The 18,429-nt window shown below is 37.4% G+C and overlaps 1 protein-coding gene and 1 long non-coding RNA gene across 6 annotated transcripts in view; one reads left to right on the forward strand and one right to left on the reverse strand.

The window, feature by feature from the left end:
- LOC103932526 (serine/threonine-protein kinase BSK3-like) overlaps positions 1–18,429 on the reverse strand; it is a 92,460-nt gene that overhangs the window by 63,040 nt on the left and 10,991 nt on the right. The window lies entirely within an intron of this gene.
- LOC103934484 overlaps positions 14,124–18,429 on the forward strand; it is a 58,498-nt gene continuing 54,192 nt past the window's right edge. Inside the window, exon 1 of the long non-coding RNA XR_007251434.1 lies at positions 14,124–14,396. This is a non-coding gene — a long non-coding RNA (uncharacterized LOC103934484). The remainder of the gene's footprint in view (positions 14,397–18,429) is intronic.

Here is an 18,429-nt window from a genome sequence, read left to right on the forward strand (position 1 = left end):
TAATGATAGTTAATGTAACTAGGGTCTAATTGGGCTTATCACTAATGATTACTCTCAAAAGTAAATAGTTTGGGAGTAGGGTGTTATTGATTGTACATGTTACGCCGTATTATATATTTTGGGGATATCATGAAATGTTTGGGTTTAGATTGCATCATGACATATTCATATGGATATTACCTGGACCTGACTATTGTGAATGCTTTGAAGTGTTATATGACGCTGCGGACGCCCAGGTAAGCTTTAGGTGAGTACATGTTGATGTTAGTGATGTTAGTGAGTATGATTGTGTTGAGATATATTATAGCTCATAAACATGCACCCTGGTGTTAGTGCTTCCTCTCGTGGCCAGGGCACAGTCATTCACGTGATGTTCACCTCACGCACCTTACGCTCACCTTGGATCCAAGGTAGGTGCACAGTCCTGTCGTACAGACCACTTTGGGTGGTTCCGACTCGTAGGTGACCCGCGATTATTCGCACAGTCTTCACGTGATCGTAGCACTTGAGAGTATTTATTTACACCCAGTCTTGTCGTACAGACCACTTTAAGTGGTTCCGACTCGTGTGCAAGTATACTTATTGAGCTATTGGCTAGCATGATTGATGAGATATGGATAAGTCGTATAGGTGACTCCGACTTATATGCTAGCATGATTGATGAGATATGAATAAGTCGTACAGGTCACTATAGGTGACTCCGACTTATATGCTAGCCATGATTGATGAGATATGGATAAGTCGTACAGGTCACTATAGGTGACTCCGACTTATATGCTAACCATGATTGATGAGATATGGATAAGTTGTACATGTCATATTAGATGACTGATAGGAGCATATTCATGCGACTTAAATGGCTTGTTCTCGTGCATTTACGTTATGTTTCTTTAGTTATTTTAGTCCTTTATGCTTCTTTTGTGTGTTTTCAGGTTCTAAGGGCAAAGTATGCAAAAGGATGCATTTTGGAGCCTTTTGGAGCAAATTAGAGATTGGAATGGATTGCATATGCTTAAAGCCAAGTAGATGGACGAAATTGAAGACCAAACCATACACTTATCACTTATCAAAACCATACACTTATCACTTATCATAACCATACACTTATCACTTATCATAACCATAACCATACCTTCCCCCTTGCATTTCAGCCATTAACCAAAACCACATCCCTGCCGTGCATCCCCTCACCCTTTAATCGTTAAGCCACATGTTTTCCCATTTCAATATCATTCTCCCATAAACCATCAGCACATGCCCTCACCATTGCCGTGGCCTACCCTTCATTTTTGTTGTTTTTCACATGCATTTCCAACCTAGCATTCCCCTTTTAATCATCACATGCATTCCCTTCATAAATCAGCCACATGCACACTCAATCACTCAAACCATCATTGCCGTGCACATTCCCTTGCATTTCCAGCTTTCCCCCTTCAATAAACAACCAACCTAGCTGTCATTGCACATGCTATTTCACCCACTTGCACATTCAATCATTCACTCCACACCTTGCCGTGCATAACCCACCTTCATTCCAGCTATTCCACAACTTTTCCTAGCTGTTTTGCACATGCATTCCCTTCAAATAAATCAGCCACATGCAACCATTAAGCATTCAATCATTCACTTCACACCTTGCCGTGCATAACCCACCTTCATTCCAGCCATTCCACATGCATTTCCACCAACCAACCTAGCTGTCCTTCACATGCTCTCCCATCCATTCTCTCCCTATAAAAACCATACACACTTCACACAACATTCATTCACTCTTCCATATTCAGACACACTCTTCCATTTCAGAAAACCATCCCTTGGTGCCGTGCCTTAAGGCACCATTCCATCAATTCCCTACTAATCCAAACACCACCAGAAATCCATCCCTTGGCCGTGGCTTCCCATCCCTCCAAAACACTATCCTACCACCCCACTCCATTCTACATCATCCATAATCCCCAAAACTCACCTTAGACCTTGTGCTACAACAAAGAGGAAGAGAAGCGGGCCTAAACGTTCATACAATTCAAGTTTGAGTTGTTGGAATGTTTAGGTGTTTCTTTTCCTTTGAATTCAATGTTTAATTTCAATTCTCTTTGTTTTGTACGTATGAGGAACTAAACCCCCCTTGGCTAGGGGGGGATTCGAAATATATGTTTATGCTTGCAATATGATTTGATTACTTCTAATTGCGTTTCATAAGTTGTGAATTCAATTTGTTTAACTGTTAGATTGATAACTTATTTATGTATGCTTATTGAGAGTGCACACTTAATTTTCATGCATGAATATGATGCTAGAATATAAGTGAGTTTCACCTAATAGTTACGAACTTATATTCACAAGTAGTGGAGGTTGCTTATAAACAATCGCGTTAAATGAATTCTTGGCAAGAGTTTCATGCATTCATAGTTACAATTGCCTCGTCAACATTTATAATTTTCATAGAGCATAATGATCTCTCACTGTACCTCTTCTATGCATTCATGTTGAGGACCGTTGGAGAATGATTTGAATTGTCGCATGCATCATCCAATTCATTGACATAAGGAAGATTTGAAGGTTAATTAGTGCATCACGGTTAACTTGGGGTGTTGAGAATTAATGGTTTATTGAAACACAATTGGAAATCGTTTTATTATGCAAGTGTAACATGTATGGAGATGAACCCCTTAGCTAGCTTTGAGTGTTTGGAGTTCTTTCTTCTTTTGTTTCTGTTTTCATGTTTTATTTAACTTGTTGTTCAATTATGGTAAACATGTGGAACTAATTTCTTTTTAGTTAGAGGCGAATTTGAAGCCATGGACATATGTTGGTTATGATTTGATTTACTCCAATTATGAATTCATGAACTTTAGATGTGGTTTACTTTTCTGTTTTGATTAAGAACTTGTTTATGTATGTGGGTTGAGGGTCGACACTTAATTTGCATGCCTAAACTTGATGCTAGGATATAAGGGAATTTCACCTAATCGTTATGAAGTTATATTCATGAGTAGTAAAGATCGCTAGTCACGATTGTGTTTAGTAAACTCTAGGCTGGATTAACATGCGTATTCCATAGTTATGAATGCCTAGTCGATGTTTATGATTTCCGTTGAACTTAATGATCTTTGTTGAATGTCTCTATCATGCGTATTCCATTGTTAGGGACTTTGATTAGGAATAATTTGGTTGTAATGCGTATCCCATTCAATCCAATGAATCTAGGGAAATCTGAAAGTTAATTTAAGCGGACCTAATTAACTTGGAGCATTGTCATTCATCGTTTGTTGAAGTCATAACTGGGAATCAAATTATATGCATATGTTCATGAGTGGATAAGGAACCCTCTAACTAGTTTCTCATCATACCATTCCATCACATTCATATTTACATTCTGCTTTAATTTACAATCTGTGCATTTAGTTTAATTTCGTCCAAAACTCAATCCCCCTTTACTTTATTGTTCAATTTAGTTAGAAATCAATTTAGTTTGTGTTTTTAAAGCATTTTGAGTCTTTGGTTTGTCTTAGTGTTTTAAAGTTTAGTTTTGCATTCTTTGAGTCTAGTATAGTGTTTTATATTGTGTTTTTACGTTTTTGAGTCAAATCCAAGTGATTAACAATCCCTCCTAATCCCCGGTCTAGAACGATCCCTACTTACATACTTACTACAATTGTCAAAAGGAGAGTTTAATTTGTGTGCGTATAATTCCCGCATCAATGACTCCGACTGATATATCATTTTGTATTGATTAAGTTCATTTGGCCTACTTATTAATGCATGGTGGAGTTGATGGCAAACCATGGTTTTGGCCATTTCTGAGTATGGTTTGGATATATGTATATATGTTGTATTGTCTTATGGAAAACGATACGGGTTTTACATTGAGGGGCATTACTTTTAGTGGGGTAATAACTTTGGGAAGCTTGGTTTTATTGCTCACTCACGCTCTCTGTTTGGTGCCCTCCAGGTTTTAGTTGTTGAGTTTGTATCGACAAGGATCTGTGGCGAATCTTAGTATTAATGGATATTTTTTGAGGGTATGATTCTTACCCACACTCCTGTACCTTACTTATGCTCTGACATCATGTGTGAAATGGGTTCGCTCCCGCTCACAACGCACTCTAGTATTTAAAATTTTTAGGTTCAAATTATTCACATTTTTCTACACTCTATCACATTTTATGGATTCGTCACCTTCCAGGTATCGGCCAGCACAACTCGATTCAGGGTCCAAGTGGACTTTCTGGGTCGGGGTGTGTCATGTTTTGTTTTAATTAGAGCGTTAAACTGGTAATTTCATAGGGTTTTGGTTGACAATGAGTATTTTATTAATTAGTAGAGGATTTCTGCCCCATATTTTTTATTCATGTTCTATTTTAATTAGAAGTTTAAACTGATAATTTCATAGGATTTTGGTTGACAATGAGTGTTTTATTAATTAGTAAAGATTTTATTTTTTAATTAGAGATATGTTAGGATTACATGTAGGTGATGTTTTGAAGAAGAAAAGAACAGCAAAATTTGGTTGTGTGAAATTACATTTCTGTCCCATACTTTTTATTCATGTTCTATTTTAATTAGAGGGTTAAACTGATAATTTCATAGGATTTTGATTGACAATGAGTGTTTTATTAATTAATAGAGATTCTTATCTTTGCGCAATATATTTTTACTTTTAAGAAAGCAGCACTTGAAATATTCATGAAAGGCTAAGGCAAATACATTTAAAGGTAAATTACACAAAATTACTTTAATTATGGATCGAACCATTATTTCATACCTTATGTTTTAAATATTGCAACATCATACCTCTACTTTTGAATTCATTGCAATATCAGACATCCATTAAATTTTTTGTAAATTTCATTGTTAAATGATGACGTGGCTAGCGTTGGGTCAACTCATCACCAATTGAATTTAAAATTAATTAATTAATAATAAATTATTAATTTTTCCTCCCTTTCCTCGTGTCTTTCTCCGTCTTCTCTTCTTCATCTACTCTGCCGTCAGGTCCGACAAGGCCGACATGGATGTCGAGACCTTCTATAACAGCATCATCGCTGCCATCTTCGTCGAGGAAGACAAGATCGTACTAGGCACCGGCCCATGTGGCCGAATTACGCCTGCTGACGTGGAGGTAGCCGTCGAAATTGTCAAGCATACGAGACCCGACAATGCCGATCCCACTCCGGTGACAGCTGCTCCACCCAAGTTTTCTGTTGCAGCCCCGCCCCTGATTCCTCGCTCAACCGTGGTGCCATTTACCACGATATAGGCTGCTGCTTTGAAGAACATGGTGGAAAGTCTTTCGGTGCCGACTTTCTGGGTCGAGTATCCTATTAACATCGACGCCATCTATGATATGGTAAATTGTGGATAGTGTATAGACCAATTGAATTGTTAGTTTGCAATGTCATTTGGTTTTATTACTGTTTGAAATTCTGGGATAGGGGAATGTGGAGAGAGAGAGTGTGGTAGGAGAAAAGAGAGAGACAATGGGCGAGGGATTTAGGTTTTTGTACAGACAAAAAAAATGGCTTCCGTCGTTGACGGGGTTGAGAGCACAGAGAGAGAGGAAAGGGGACTAGAGGTTGAATTATGGTGGGGTTTCGGTGACAAGTGATGAGATTTGAGGCAATATGGATGGAAGACGTCGTCGGATTTGGGAAGCCGACGGCGGAGTAGATGAGGGAGAGAAGTGGGAGAGAGACGCGAGGGGAGAGAGAAGGTTTATTAATAAATTTTAATTATTAATTAAAATTTTTTAGGTAGTGGACCTCGCGTCTGCCACGTATCACTTAATAGCAAGTAGTGGACCTCGCGCCTGCCACGTATCCTTTAATTAATTTTTAAATTTAGTGACGCAGGTAGTGGACCTCGCGCCTGCCACGTATCACTTAATAGCGAAATTGACGGAATATTTAATGGAGATATGACATTGTAATGAAATCATAAGTTGATGTATGATATTGACATTGCAATGTTTAAAATATGAGGTATGAGATTGTGGTTCGACCCATAATTGAGGTAGTTTTGTATAATTTACCCTACATTTAATAATTTCAAGACAAATCGCTAAGTCAATTCAAAACATGTTTATTTGTAGCGTGAAATTTTTTATTTTGTTCGTCATTTATTGCCTCATCTTGTAATTTATTTGTATACATGGACATATCCATATAGGGACCCGGGACCCTTCGGAAGCTTGAAGAAACACTTGTGATCGACCTTCGGGACCCTCCAACAATTTGGGCAGGTGCAGCAGAGAGGATTGTTGCCTCCATGGATGTGCATGCAGCAGTGGTCATAAAGAAGAAGAAGGGGTTTCTAATTTTTGTTTTAATCCTCCAAATCGGCGCAACATCCCAACTTTAAACTCAAGTTATCCCATCCCCTAGCACCATTTGCCATTGCACCACCTCTAGTTGCCTAATTTTATTTCTTCCAAATTCATTTAAGTTTTTTAATCCTAGACTCTAGTCTCAACTCCCAATTGTAATATATATGTTACATTAACAAATTTCATCTTTGTAGATTCATTAATTGATGTGTTATTTTAATCCTAGACTTATTTTTATTTGTAGCGTGAAATTTTTTATTTTGTTCGTCATTTATTGCCTCAGCTTGTAATTTATTTGTATACATGGACATATCCATATAGGGACCTGGGACCCTTCGGAAGCCTGAAGAAACACTTGTGATCGACCTTCGGGACCCTCCAACAATTTGGGCAGGTGCAGCAGAGAGGATTGTTGCCTCCATGGATGTGCATGCAGCAGTGGTCATAACGAAGAAGAAGGGGTTTCTAATTTTTGTTTTAATCCTCCAAATCGGCGCAACATCCCAACTTTAAACTCAAGTTATCCCATCCCCTAGCACCATTTGCCGTTGCACCACCTCTAGTTGCCTAATTTTATTTCTTCCAAATTCATTTAAGTTTTTTAATCCTAGACTCTAGTCTCAACTCCCAAATGTAATATATATGTTACATTAACAAATTTCATCTTTGTAGATTCATTAATTGATGCGTTATTTTAATCCTAGACTCTAGTCTCAACTCCCAATTGTAATATATATGTTACATTAACAAATTTCATCTTTGTAGATTCATTAATTGATGCGTTATCTAGTGGCAAGCCACAGTTATCCACCCCTTATAGGGGCTTGGAAGACTCACAGAGGCATTTCAGCTTTCTCTTGGCCACAGTCAAGTAGACTCACCAGCTTGGAGCCTCGAACCCGGGACCTCCCTATTTTTTGTATTTTGAAAGCCGAAATCCGCGCCCTTAGCACTGGGCCACTTGATGTAGTTGATTATTCAATGAACCAAATTCAATAAAAAATAATGATATGGAATCAAGCTAGTCTAATTTCTTTTTTTTTTTTTAACTTTTATCTTAGGACCCCCCGATCTTGAAATCCTGGATCCGCCACTGTTTGTATATGTACATTTTTTTTATAGAGCCACTAAAACGAAATACCAAACTAACTGGAAAAGTATAATTCATATTTAACCGAAACAAAAACAGTAAAAACACGTCAAATACAGGTATGCAAATAATGTGTATCACATTTTCATTTGATTTATTATATAACCAAACACATGACTCTAACAAACCCATTCTAAGTTAGTTTTCTGAACCAACATCTATTCACAGCCAAGAAATTAAACTTGGAGCTTTGCTTTTGCTCCCAAATCAAAATCCTGAATCAATAGGGTTGATTTAGTTGAATTAAGATGGAGAGTGACGGAATCAGTTGCTTGAAGAAACTCTTTCGTGCTTTAATTGTGGTGCTACCCTTACTACAATGTGTCAACCCTCCCCTTTCCCTTGGATTCAAAAATATTTCTTCAGGAGGAGTGATGAGCTGCATTGAGAGGGAAATAGAAGCACCCTTTGCTTTCAAACAGGGCCTCGTGGATCACTAAATTTTCCTCTCTTTGTGGGGAAGAGAATAACACAAGCAAGATTGTTGCAATTGGGTAGGCGTCCACTGCAGCAACCGAACCAACCATGTTACTCACTATTCGGTTTGATTTTTCTTTTCGGGTTGTTTTTTTTAATGTATATGTTCAATAAAGATAACATCATTGCATGGCCACTTAGTACTACAGTCTAGTTATTGGAAGTTGTTTGTTTATTGTACTTTAGGGCTTCGGGTTGTATGCATGACTGAGGTTGATTTCTTAGTGACATATTGTCAACTCCTTAATTCATGGGGTTGGTATTACTTCCCAAAGTATGGTGTAAGGATTTCAAGGATGGGTTGTCATCCTCACTTTAGCTAAGTTATGGGCTAAAGTGATGGTCTTAACCCTACCCTTGTCTTACCATACCTTGTCTTGTCCCATGCCTCTTATTTTAATTGCCCTCACGGGTCTAGGGCAGAAACCAAGGGATTGTGTTTTGCTTCTCTCGTGTGTCTTCTCTTTGTAGTTCCTTATAAGAGTGTTCTCACTCTCTTGTAATATTTACAATGAATATACAAGAAAATCTTTGAAAAGCAACATGGTATTAGAGCAGGAACTTTAACCTGCTCCTGCTATACTGCTTTCCTTAGTTTTCACTCTCAAAAATGTCTCAAGAAAATCCGGCAACTTCAACGGCTGATAGTTCCCCGGAAATTTCCTCCGTAAATGCACAGGAAGTGGATGTCAATCCAAATCAAAGGTTAAGCTCAGTCGTATTAAATGAGTTCAATTACTTGCCATGGTCGAGAGCTGTGTCGTTGGCGTTGGGTGGCAAGTCCAAGTTAGGGTTCATAAATGGAAGCATCAAAGTCCCTGAGGCTTCCTCATCAAACTATGAATCTTGGCTGAGCTAGGATCAGCTAGTTATGTCATGGCTCCTGAATTCCATGGAGCGAAAGTTAGCTGAAATTTTCAGCTACTCAGAATCATCTTATCAACTATGGGAAGCAGTCAAGGAAATGTATGGCAGCCAAAATAATGCTACATGGGTCTTCCAACTAAAGAAGGACATCTCCGATCTGCAACAAGATGGTAAGCCGTTCGTGCAACTCCTGGGAAGCATGAAGACCATGTGGAACGAGTTAGAAACCTATCGTCCTCATACAACTGATGCAGTGCTGTTACGAAAGAGGGCAGAAGAAGACAAGATATTCCAACTCTTGTCCAGTCTTGACTCAACATATGAAGATCTGCGATGTCACATGCTCATGAACACAGAACTACCCTCCTTTCCTAGTGTGTGTGCAACTATTCAACGTGAGGAAGTAAGAAGGAAAGTCATGAACATGAGTACAATGCCAAATGTACCAGAATCTAGGGCATATGTAACCAACGAAAGAAGGTACAAAGGAAAGCACCCTCACCTAAAGTGTCAACACTGCAATAACACAGGCCATGTTAGGGATACTTGCTGGATTTTACATCCAGAATTAAAGCCTGACTTCATGAAGGGTCTACAAAGGGTGAATCGTGCTCCACATCGAGCAAATCATGCATCCACCTCCATCTCCAACAAGTCAGATTCATTCAAGAACTTCACAGCAAATCCGACAGAACTCATGAATGAGTTCATGTCATTTCTTCAAGGCAAGAAATGAGGTGCTCAAAGAGACAGTACTAATAACATGGAAGAAGGAACATCGACAGCAATGCTTGGCAAGTTTACAGGGTTCTTGACAGACACAAATCCTGTGCCCCAAGAAGACATGTCAGGTATTATAAAAGCCTTTAAAACTGCACTCAAATTAAATATGTTGCATGATTTTTGGGTTATAGATTCGGGTGCCACAGATCACATGACCAACCATGTGTCTGATTCTCAAAAATTTGAAAGATTGACCAAACCTTCTCAAGTCTCAATAGCAGATGGAAATCAAGTACGGGTTTTAGGGAGAGAAAAAATCAAGTTGATGTCTGATGAAATAGAGTCTGTCGCTTTATATGTTCCATCCTTTCCATTCCAACTTCTATCTGTGGGAAGGATCACAAACACCTTGAATTGTTTAGCCATTTTCTCTCCTCACAATGTGATTTTTCAGGACTGTGCCACCAAAAGGATGATTGGTGAAGGGTTCTACTTAGATGGTCTCTATTACCTGTCAAAAAGCAATCCCAGGGGTTTTCAAGCCAAGCTAGACTCTACTCGTGATACTTGGTTATGGCATCAACGTTTAGCACATCCTTCCTCTCCCATTTTGTCAGCTTTATTCCCAAAGTTAGGAAATGATGATATAATCTGTGAAACTTGTCACTTGTCTAAAGACACTAGATTATCCTCTAAATCCTCTCTTTCTAGAACCAGTAAGTGTTTTGAACTAGTTCATTCCGATGTTTGGGGACCAACTAGTGAATCTTTTGATGGTTACAAGTATTTTGTGATTTTTGTGGATGACTTCTCTCAAGTCACCTGGTTGTACCTGCTAAAATCTAAGAGTGAAGTTGTAGAAGTTTTTAAAGATTTCCATAACCTTGTAAAAAACCAATTCTCATCTCAAATACAGACCTTACGATCTGATAATGGCACTGAATACATGTCCCATATCATGCAACATTATTTAAGTGCTCATGGCATCATGCATTAAACGAGTTGCGTTGGAACCCCTCAACAAAATGGGGTAGTCGAACGTAAAAACCGTGATCTTCTGGAGAAAACTAGAGCACTGATGTTGCAAATGCATGTACCAAAGAGGTTCTGGTCCCAAGGTGTTATGACAGCAGCATACATCATCAACAGGTTACCTAGTCGAGTCTTGGAACTCAAGTCTCCCCTAGAGGTCCTGAAAGGAAGAAAAATCGATATATCTCACCTTAAAGTGTTTGGTTGCATTTGTTTTGTGCATGTTCAATCTCAATACCGAGATAAATTGGATCCCAGGTCTGCTAAATGTGTCTTTCTGGGTTATTCTTCCACTAAAAAGGGATATAAGTGCTATAACCCCCAACTAAGGAAAGTGATTGTGTCCAAAGATGTTAGATTCCATGAGTCTAACTATTTTTTTAATAGAACAAGTGACATCATAGACCAAGGGGATGGCATTCTGGACCTGTTCCCATTACCAAGAATCGGACCTGAGGATCTACATCACCAAGAGCTTAGTCACGACAAGACTGATACTAGTATCCAAAACCCTCAGCCTGATGGGTTCATACAAGATGAAGACAGTGAGAACCAAGAAAGCTCTCAAGATGTGGCTGAAAGGTTACACGAGAATGAGCCATCTCTCCCAGAACCTCGACGCAATCCCCGTCGAGATAGGCAGCCTCCCACCAGGTTTCAAGATTTTGATATATACAAACCCAAGCATCCAATGTCAAGTTATGTTTCATATCAAATGGTAACTCCTTCGCATGCTGCCTTTCTTAACAACATCTCTAGTTACAGGGAGCCTTAAAGTTTCCATGAGGCTAGTAACCAGGAAGTGTGGCAAGAAGCAATGCGAGATGAACTCAAAGCCCTAGATCAGCACAACACCTAGAGCATCACCAAACTTCCAAAAAGAAAAAGGGCAGTGGGGTGCAAGTGGATCTATAAGATCAAGTTCAATGCAGATGGTTCAATCGAGAGACATAAAGCAAGGCTAGTGGCTCGGGGATTCACTCAAACGTTTGAGGTGGATTATAAAGAAACTTTCGCACCTGTTGCAAAAATGAACTCAGTAAGGGTGTTGCTGTCAATAAAGGTTGGTATATGTACCAAATGGACGTAAAGAACGCCTTTCTTCACGATGATCTCGAAGAAGAAGTTTACATGCGATTGCCACCTGGACATCCTCAAAGTCAGGTCCCTGATATGGTGTGTAAGTTACATAAGTCCATTTATGGACTGAAGCAATCGCCTCGAGCTTGGTATGCTAAACTAAGTTCAGTCCTTCACAGTGCTGGTTTCAAAAAAAGTGGAGCTGATTCATCATTATTTGTTCGTATTGGAACTGGTGGCACATTAGTGGTGTTGATTTATGTGGATGATTTAATAATCACTGGTGATAATGCAGTCGAAATCTTCAAACTCAAACAGTCACTACAACAAAAGTTTGTTATCAAAGATCTTGGGGTGTTAAAATATTTCCTTGGGATTGAAATGGCATCTTCTCACAAGGGATTATTTCTTAATCAACGGAAATATGTCATAGATCTCCTCAAGGATGCTAACATGAGTGAGTCCAAGCCTGCCACTCCTCCTCTCGATAGCAAGCTCAAACTTAACATGGGTGGAACTTCACTCTCAGACATCAGTTCATACCAGAGGCTTGTTGGTAAGCTAATCTACCTAACAATCACCAGACCCGATATCTCATATGCAGTGAGCATTGTCAGTCAATTCATGCACTCTCCTTCCATCGATCATTTGAATCTTGTAAAGAGAATCCTACATTATTTGAAAGGGTCTGTTGGTCGTGGTATTCTCATGACAAAGCTGAGTATCGTGCAATGGCTTCAACAGCATGTGAATTAGTCTGGCTCAAGGGTCTTCTAAGCGATTTAGGGTTTTCTGCAACTCTGCCTATGTCTCTATTCTGTGACAACCAAGCTGCCATGCACATAGCCTCCAATCCCGTGTTTCACGAACGAACGAAGGACATTGAAGTTGACTGTCATTACATTCGTGAGCAGGTGCAATCACAAGTAATCCAGACACATTACACCAGAAGCACCGAACAACTGGCTGACATTCTCACAAAGCCCTTACCCTTTCATCAGTTTCAGCGTCTTCTTTCCAAGCTCGGATCCATCAACCTTCTGGATCCAGCTTGAGGGGGAGTATTGGAAGTTGTTTGTTTATTGTACTTTAGGGTTTCGGGTTGTATGCATGACTGAGGTTGATTTCTTAGTGACATGTTGTCAACTCCTTAATTCATGGGGTTGGTATTACTTCCCAAAGTATGGTGTAAGGATTTCAAGGATGGGTTGTCATCCTCACTTTAGCTAAGTTATGGACTAAAGTGATGGTCTTAACCCTACTCTTGTCTTACCATACCTTGTCTTGTCCCATGCCTCTTATTTTAATTGCCCTCACGAGTCTAGGGCAGAAACCAAGGGATTGTGTTTTGCTTCTCCCGTGTGTCTTCTCTTTGTAGTTCCTTATAAGAGTGTTCTCACTCTCTTGTAATATTTACAATGAATATACAAGAAAATCTTTGAAAAGCAACACTAGTAGTATTCATTTTCACTTGTAAGTGAGAGGTTTTAGGTTTGATTATCGCCAAAGGCGAATTTGAACCACATTATTGTTAGTCCATTGTGAGGCTTAGCCCACTCTCCTACCCCTTAGTGTAGATAATATCGTTTATTCAAAGAAAACAGAAAAAACACCGTTGCATGGTACACTATATCACTAATGTATGCCTTGTTGAAACTTCAAAAGGAGGCCGAATGCTTATTTATTCCATTACCAAAAATAAGGTAAGATGCATATATTCCAGTACTAAAAATGATAAAACAATTAAAAAAAAAATTGATACCAATAATTGTATCAAGCTAAGCTTACTTTACGAGGATAACCAAACAAAACAACTGGGCAAAAGCCTTATTCAAACATAAGGCACCGACCTCAAATAATTATAATGCAAAAACTAAATTCTAATAATTATATGCAATGGGAAATTAACATAGAATCCATTTCATACCGTTTATTAGTTAAGCAATTGGCTCCTGCCAAAATCCATTTCATCTTAAGCACTTGGCAATAAAAAACAATAACAAATCCTTAAGTTAATTGCATATGTACACAGTGTAATGTATTAGTTAGTAAGGGTTAAGTATCATAATACTCTTGTAAATGGGTTTATAATTCGGTTGAGTTTGGTTTAGTTTGATTTCCAAACTTCTGAAACTGAAACTAAGCCAATATAATCCAATTCGGTTTATTTCAGTTTCGGTTCGATGTTCAGTTTGATTGTTTTTCGGTTTCAATTTTTCGAACCAATCTCTATTGGGTTGGATTGATGCTTTGCTCATCCATGTCAACCCAAACCCAATCCAATTTCTACTCAAATTGCTCATGCACATATTACTCGTCCCACTTCATATTATATAAGCTAGATACAAGTTTGGAATGGCTATAGTTTATTGTTTGCTTTTTATTTGAACAATGTGCGATAATGTTGCTTTTTGTTAAAACATTGATATTGTCTTGTCATTGATATTGTTTTTGCTGGTCCGGAACTGTCAGTACTATCCTTAATAAATTTAGGCAAACCCGAATTCACTTGAGTAAGCCCGAACCCAATTTAAACCCAAAACCGAATAAACAACAACAATGGAAGAAGAGGCAAAGCCAGCCGTGTCCACAGCCACCCAAGTCCTCCCATCCCCTCTGAGCTCCGCCGAAGTTCTCCCTGTATAGCCTCCGCCGTTTTCTCTTCCTACCTCTTGAAAATGATGCCCTTTTCTCCATCTCATCCACTCTCTAAAAGGTTCGCGCCGTCCTCATTTTCTCGAGGTACAGTTAAAAACCCATCTCCCAAGTTTTGCATCTTTATGTGAATTCCTTGTGAATTTTGAAGATTTTTGTGATCTGGGACCGGGTTTTCTTTCTATTCAATTGTCAATTTGGGTTTGTTTGGATTCACAATTTGAATGTCTTTAACATTTCTAAATATTTCATTTTCTATAAAAAAAAAGATTAGATAAATGTATAATCTTTGTAATTCCGCCGCCTTGTACTTGCATTTTAGGCGCCCTTAGTAACTATGCCTTGAAAAAAAAATTGTCTAAATAATGAATTTGATGGAAATGTCTGTTAGTAATGATTGAGATGGTTAATGTTTTCGGTTGCAAAATTCTAATATTTTAACTATTAAGTGAAGAATGAAGGCAAGTGATTTATGATCTCCAGTGAATTCAGGTGTTTCTATTTTGTATTAAGTGAAGCTGTCCAAATTAGTCTTTATTAATGTGTTAAGTGATCGTTACGTAATCTTTAAGCTGTCCAAATTAGTATTTTCTAAATGAATTATTACGAGTTTTTAATGTTCTTTGGCATTTTAAATTGCTTTGTATTTTTAAAGTGCCTTGAAAAATTTTAAGCTTACTTTTGTGATATTAAGTATGGCTATTGTAGTAACTAGTAAGGTTTTAGTAGTTTAAAATTATCAAACTAACTTTTTATCTTAATGGGTTGAAACGAGTCACCCACATGTAAACCCGTTAACGACCTCATTAACGGGTAATTCAATAACGACCCGATTAGTTATTTTATTGATTTGAAATCAATTATTATTTATCGTGCTAACTAATTGTGTAAAAAATTGCTAGGTCTAAAAAGGGCTAAGGCAAACAGCATTTAAAATGAATAAATAAATCTTTTATTTATTTATTTTTTTGTACAGAAAAAGAATAATAAATCTTGAATATATAGATTTTATAGAAAACTTCATTTTAATCCTTAAAAAATATGAGTTTTAGACAATAGCCTTGTGCAAGATTAACATCCAATTTTAGTCCCTAGTGTAACATTCCACATCGCCCAGGGAAGTGATCCTTAAATGTATATTCTCATCTCTACCTAGCACGAGGCCTTTTGGGAGCTCACTGGCTTCGGATTCCATCGGAACTCCGAAGTTAAGCGAGGAGCACGCGAGAGCATTCCCAGGATGGGTGACCCATCGGGAAGTTCTCGTGTGAGTTCCCAGAAACAAAACCGTGAGGACATGGTCGGGGCCCAAAGCGGACAATATCGTGCTACGGTGGTGGAGCGGGCCCGGGAAATGATCCACCCCGGGCCGGGATGCGACACCTAGTACATTTAATCATCTCATTTATTAGTTATATTTTGATGTTTTATTTATCTTTTATTCCTATTTTAATGTATTAATTACGTTTAAATTTAATTTTCATTTCATTCATCATAATATATTTTAATGTCTACATTTAGGCAACTAATTTTTTTTATAATATATATTCCGATAACAATTTTGTATGTTCTTCATTTAGGTACATTAATACATTTGAATATTTTGGTATATCCATCGATACAAACATATAGGTACACTAATTCAATATAATGCATTTTGGTACGTACATTTTGGTATTGACTTTTTGGTACATTAATTCAATATACTATATTTCGGTACATACATTTCGGTACGTACATTTTGGTACATACATTTCGGTACATTAATTCAAAATAATCAATTTTATATATTTCGGTATTAACATTTCGGTACATTAATTCAAAATAATCAATTTTATATATTTCGACATTGTCATTTATGTACACTTATGTATTTATACATTTTTGTACCACAAATTTCTTTTAATATTTTCTCATTTATGTTCATTTATAATTAAAGAACTAAATATGTGCATATTAATAAAATTAAAATTTAATGTGGAGAGATTAAATAAAAATACACATTAAATAACAAAAATTGAATAAAAAGTTTTATTTTTATATAATTAAAAAAAAAAAAAAAAAAGATGAACTCTGTTCAGCTCCTTCCCCGTGAATCCCCTTCTAGGCTTCTACCAATCAAATCACTCCGTCGCACCGTCCCTTCCTTCTATAAACCTTACCCAGTCCAGAACCATTCCAAAATTCAAACACCTTCAAATCCTTCAAACCGGAAAATTAAAAAATTTCGAAATTTGACACCATGAGATCAACCGCTGCAACCACCACCACAGCTGCCCAGGCAAGCCACCATCAAATTGGTCTCCCGATCCCAAAAGGGCGGCCTCCAGTTCCTCGTCGGCTGCGTCACCTGATTCCTAAAGACCGGCCGCTACGCCTTGCGAGTCGGCGATGGCTCTCCCGTCTACCTCTCCGCGGTACCTCGCTTCTTCTTTTTTATTTTTTTATTTTAAGTTTATAATTATATCAAATAAAATTTATTTTTTTACTTTAATATTTTAATCCATATATTAATATTTAATTAAACTTATGGGATCCAGATATGTGCCACATGAGCACATCATAGTGTTTTTTGACAGAATTGTAATGTAAGGACTAGGAAGAGATTCGGTCTAGATCTCTCCCATCAAAGGTCCAGGATTAAGTGATTCGGATTATTGAAATTTGATCTAATGGTTACAATTATTATAAATGTTAAAAGGATCCCCTGTTTGTAGTCGTTGGATCAAATTTCAATTGTTCGGATCACTTGATCCTGGGCTTCGATGGGAGAGATCCGGATCGGATCTCTCACAATAAGGACTAAATTAATTTGCGGCACTCATTTTCAAGGATTACATTGATCGATTTTCAATTTCAGAGACAATATGTGATAAAAACCTTGCTATATTACTTGCATAGTTACATATGTTTAATATGATTATCATTTCAATGGTGATTTTATTTAAATTGTATGTGCTATTTTTTTTTTTTTTACAAAATGATATTATCTACACTAAAAGAGTGGGAAAGTGGGCTAAGCCTTGACTAGCAATAATGTAATTCAAATTCGCCTATGTAATATCTAATTAAACTTGTGGGACCTAATTATGTGCCACATCAATACATAATAAAATTTTGACAAAATTTTAACAAAAGGACCACGTGGATTTACGATACCCATTTTCAGAGATTACATTGGTTGATCTTCAATTTCAAGGATCATCTTGATAAGATGGGTCAATTTCACTGATATTTGTGATAGAAACCCTTCATTAAATACAACTCTTAAAATGTAATTTAGGATTGTTTGTTATTTGTGAAACTTGAAATCGGATTATCTTTCCCAAATCTCTAGATTTTTTTTTTCTTCCTTTATCTCCAATTTTTAAGTTAAAAAAAATAATCAAAACCAAACCGAAATATGCCAGACCGAATTACTTGCGATTTACCTTCTAAGAATTTAAAAAACCGAACAAAATAGTAACTTCGGTTTGGCAAAAACAAAACCTTGTTTAACAGAACCCACCAGTAAAGAAAGAAGTCTAAAGAGGTTTCGTTGCACATAGAAAACAAATGAAAAAAGTTCAAATTTATTTTGGCCGCACTACCTGTTTCTAACGGCTGATATTTTCCACACAAGTCAAGCCAAAAGGCTTATTACATATGAAAAGCCTCTGCGACATCACCACCATTAAAATTTTTTCATTATAACTGGAATACGAGTGATAAATCACTTGTTTTTATATAAGTGGTGGTAAATTTTATTTTTTAAGCTAATAACTTTTTAACACACATATCCCACAATTTGTATAATGGCACTTGATGTACTACCTCGTGTTACAGTCACACCGGAAAACTCCACCACCATTCGAAATTTCGACCCACCTGCACGGTTGAACAAAAAATTTCGCCATATTTTTAATTTTCAAAACTAGACTTAACAGGGGCAAAGGCAGTGCACTCTTGTATTTATATCTGAGGGGTGTTGTGTGCTGCATCTATGCATGTTTTGTGGTGCTAGCTTCATATCTTTATTACAACACTTGTGTGATTGGTTGTGTTTCTGCCTCTTGATCTTGATTGTTATTGTTTTTAAGATGGGGGGAGTTATGGTGCTTTTGCTATTAATCATCACCCT

The sequence above is a fragment of a genome, unplaced genomic scaffold (assembly GCF_019419815.1).
Source record: "Pyrus x bretschneideri cultivar Hongxiangsu unplaced genomic scaffold, Pyrus_bretschneideri_v1 Contig40, whole genome shotgun sequence".
Lineage (NCBI taxonomy): Eukaryota > Viridiplantae > Streptophyta > Magnoliopsida > Rosales > Rosaceae > Pyrus > Pyrus x bretschneideri.